Source organism: Propithecus coquereli, unplaced genomic scaffold (assembly GCF_000956105.1).
Source record: "Propithecus coquereli isolate 6110/MARCELLA unplaced genomic scaffold, Pcoq_1.0 Scaffold90, whole genome shotgun sequence".
Classification (NCBI taxonomy): Eukaryota; Metazoa; Chordata; class Mammalia; order Primates; family Indriidae; genus Propithecus; species Propithecus coquereli.
The window spans coordinates 307,282-312,229 of NW_012155285.1; positions in this window are offsets into that span (position 1 = coordinate 307,282).

A 4,948-nucleotide genomic window follows, 5' to 3' on the forward strand; every position below is an offset into this window, starting at 1 on the left:
CAGACTATCTTTATGTCCAAGACAACAACTGATTAAACAGCTTACAAAACAGAATAGACAGGCTTCTAGTCCAATCTCAAGGATTACAGCCCAGAGGAACAAGCTGACACTGGAAAGAAGATTCCAGCTGTGAAGCATTGTGAGAAACTCCTCCTGCTTCTCAGCTACAGTAGGACTGGCAGAGACGTAACCAGAGCTCCGTCTGGTGTCACAGGGAAGGCTCGCAGCAGTATTTGTCTTTCCTCAATCCTGCAGGCTAGGAACCTGTGACCCATGCACAAATTATAACACGGGGTCTTCAGAAGATAATCATAGTGTTTGGATATGGGTATGTGTGCACACAAGCACACACATGCTCACACTCTCTCTCACTACAGTCAAAAAGACTGCAAAGAAAAAATTTTCCTATTTCCATATGTAAAATTATATGAAAACATATTTTTAAATAGTGCAAAATGTCCTATAGGACTCTTATTACACTTTGCTTCAAAAGTAGTTTATATTTTAGGAAAAGGACAATGGACAACATGTTTGTCTTAACTGTTTTGATTTTCATCATATTGTCTATATTCTGTGATTATATCTAACTTCTAGGCACCATGTCGATGTTGATTGCATCTGCGTTTATAACAGACCTAGATTTTCTCTTCCATCAAGAGGAAGATATACCACAAATACCCAATTCACTTCCAGTGCAATCCTATAACCACTAGTCATAAATTCCAAGCACTTTCTTACCACCACTATTTTCAATCCCTCTGCTCAACCCACCCTGACAATCTCTAACCTTGGATTGATTCAACTTCCAGTCTTGTACGCCTCTGTTGCTGCTTGACCTGGAAAAAATGTTTGGTCCCTGATCACCCTGTAGCCATCAGTCAAATCTCTGCCCAGCTTCCTTTCTCATCACTCAAATGGGTGCTCCATACCTTCACCACACTTCTCAGGGTCCCAAACCCCCTCCAATCCCACTGCTGCTCCTCTCTCACTTTGCAAGGAAATAGAAAAGTCTACCAAGTATGAGCTATTCTACAGGGCTGCTGCATTCTAGCTCTGCCTTCTTAGTACTGCCTTTCCTACTGTCCTAGACAGTGAGGGGCTAACTTACCACCTCTCAGAAAGTCCATCCCCAAGTTCTCTTCTGATACCTCAAAAGTTATTTTTCTTTTCTCTCCCCTTATGACCCCATTTAAAGTGTTCCTGTTTTCTAAAACCTCTCTCTTAATCCTGTGTTTTCATTTAATCCTTATCACTTATATTATCTTTCTCATAACAATAGAGCAGTTTAAAATTTTTATCTAGATAACTTACTTCCCTTCTTGATGCTACTGTCTCCTGGTTCTCTTCCTGATGCTGAATAAAACTTTGTTAACTCCTTTTCTGACTTTTCTTCCTCTACACATTACTGAAAATTTATTGTTTCTAAATATTTTGTTCTAGATCCTTGAGAGAAAATATAAGTGCTCATTACTGAGTAGGGTATTGCTAAGTGAGACTTAGTTCTCCATCTCATGGGACCAGCCCTAAGCAAGTCACATTAACTGTGTCTCAAGACTTTGCCTCAAATAAAAGAGGAATGAATTTATGCATCTACTCTCATCTCCCATTGGTCAAAGTTTTTGCCTACCATGTGCTCACTTTCCCAGACTTCCGGTAAAACAAACATGGACATCAAGAAGAGTGAGATTGAGAGTGAGATTTTTGAAAAGTATGATACAACTTTTTTTGAGAGGATAACGAGAAGTAAAAGTCATGAATGGTGAAATTATTTTTAGAGTGCTAAATCCTCAAGTTAATAACATTGACAATTAAATAAAAAGGTAGCAGTATAAATATATTCTCTAAAAATGTAGACATAAATAATGGAAAAAATAGCAAAAAGACTGTGTTTTTTCAATCCTTTCCAGTATCCTTTCAAATTCTAAATATTCTAGTTTTCTGTGATTTTATATAAGTGGAAAAGGCTAAGACTTACAGTACATGAGAATACTGAATTAGATAATTATTTAGGATGTGATTCTTTTATTCCTAAAAATTACACATATTTGAGCTTTGAGGGTTTATAAAAATGGAAACTAATTTAAAAAAATGTCATTCAGAATGAATAATTATCAGAGGTATGTTTTCTGATACAATGTCACATGTATATGTCACACACATATCATTTACACAAATTTCCTTTTTATTTTTTTATTTTTAATTATAGGGACATAATAGTTAGATATCTTTATAGGGTACATGTGATATTTTGATACAGGCATACAATGTAAATTAATCAAATCAGGGTAATTAAGGTATCCACCATCTCAGTTTACTTTTTATTTTGGAAGACATTAACCCTACAGAAAATTGCAAGGATACAATGAATTTCCAAATTCTGTTCACTTAGATTCACCAATTGTTTGCTACATATGCTTTTTCTCTCTTTCACTTTCTCCTAACAGAGTTACAATGTGTATATATGTAATATATACTTATTTTATGTATGTATGTATTTACCTATTGACTGAACCATTTGAGAGTGAGTTGCAGATCTAATGACCCTTGACCTGTAAATACTGCGGCATATATCCCGGTAGAACAAAAAGACATGTTACGCAGTCACAGTATACTTATATAATTAAAGAAATTTAAAGCTGATAGAATACTGTTATCTAAGATATAATTCACATACAAATTTTACCAACTGGACTCCACAATATCTTTTATAACAATATTCCCCAACAAGGATCCAATACAGGATCACACATTGCATTTGTTTTCATGTATCTTTATTCTTTTTTAACATGACATTATTCCTAAACTATTTTTTGTCCTTCTTGACACTGATATTTTTAAAGAACATTTCAAAATTATTTAGGATGAGATGTTTTACAGAGCATTCCTCAATTTCTGTTGTGTCTTCCTGATAAGTGCCTCATATCTAAATCTTTAATTTTTGGCAGGAATACAACATAAATAATACTATGTTCTTTCTAGTGCATCTCACCAAGAATCAAATAATGTCAGTTTACCCCATTATTGGGTCTTCCAAATTTCTCCTGTGTACGAGAACTTCATTTTCACTTTTCTTTTTTTTCTTTTTTTTTTTTGTAAATAACAGATCTTTTTTTGAAAACACAGGATAAATTAAGAAAAGCAACAGGTACTATTCAGGGATGTCAGAAGCCTAGCTTTCAGTACAGTCAGTATTTCTTAATTAATTATGAATTCTTATACTGAATATAAAAAGACTTATGCTCAGAGTGGAAATAAGATAAGGGAAACTCATTATAGTAAATTTAATGGTACATGTGCCAAATTGTTTAATTTGGGATTTCTTAAAGAAGTTTGTCCTTTGTGTTGTTAAAAGTTACATATACAACTTGTTTAGGAAAAAGCCTTCATATCAATATGGGGTATTCTATTTGTTGCTTAAAAAACAGGTATGACTTTTCCTCCATAGCTCCTAGTGATAGACACTGTGACTGACAGCTACTCTTAAAGATGAGCACATATTTCTTTCTTTGAGAGTCTCTTTTCAAGGAACTGCCACGTAATTTTAATACAATTTAATCAGAAAGGGGCTATCTGGGTTGATTTCATTATACATTCACACATTCAATCACACCAGCATCACTTTTCAAATACCATCTCTTACAAATGAATGCTGTTATCTTTCTCAACAGTAAAGGCAGGCATGTGATTTCTACCCATCGGTGGAGACTTAATAAATCACCCAACATATTACAGTTTCACGCCAAGTTAACACCTTCATCAGGGAATGAAATTAACAGAGCAAATCTTGGCTAATTGTGAAAGATGCTAATTACCCAGTCACCCCGTAAAATAAGGCATGAGTGATGTGTGGCGAGCCCTGCACAGAGTCATGAACACTTGGAAATGCAACACTTAAATAAAGCCTAAAACTGCTTATGCAGAGAGAAATGGAGACCAGACAGCAAGCGAAAATATACCGCCGGGAAAGAGGGGATAAATGCAGAGATTTTAAAAGTCTTGTTTTAGAACTGTAGTAAAACTAGTGGGGACTTGGGTGACTCGAGGGATTCATTATGGAGCCTTTACTTCTAGGTCTCTAATGAAAAGCCCTACCTGATTATTACTGGGAACAAGACCTCACTGGGTAATAGCTGTTCACAGCCGGACGTGAGATAGCTATAAAAGAAGTGACCTCCGTTCAGCTAATCCTGGGGGAAGAGGGGTCCAAGCTACAGACTGGTAGTAATTAGCTCCCCTGCTGGTGGTCTCTGCAGAGAGGCCAGGAGCCAAACAGGTCACAGAATGAATCCTGAGCAGGCATTTCAGAGGCTGCCAGCTCCTTCTGATCTTGGCTGAGATGAGCTCATGAAGGTGTGATGGGAAGATTTAGCCCTGTCGCTGTCAATCTGGTACCCAGTCTTTGGATGGGAGATTCTTTTTCCCTGAACTTGTCAATTTGTCACCTTTCAGCAGCACAAGACTCACAGTAAGAGGGGAAGCATATTCTTCTCTAATAATGCTGTTTATGTGTGTGACTTTCTTTTTTTTTTTTTTTTAAAAAAAAAACTATTTACTAACTTTTTTTACTCTTTGTAGCTCCTCTGAAAATCTGAGCAATCACTTAAGACTTCAGTACTACCAAAATCCAACCAAATAAGCAAAACTAACACATTTATCTTTCAGTTTGTCTCTTGGGTCCCACACACTAAATTTGCTTATGAAAGCTAATTATCACTTTACATTCAATTAAAATGTCCCTGATTAATGGCTTGTGCAAGCCACTAAAGCAATTATACCATTTACAATTGTGAAGGTAACCCAGAGAAAGAACTTGTGTTGTGGTTAATTTGTGTAATGATGCGAAGGTGACAAATTATTAAATCCCCAGAGAGGAAATATGGAGATTTCCCAAAAGATGAATTTTGTGACCCAGTTTAAAAACAACATCAATGTGGGAGAAAGGATGGAA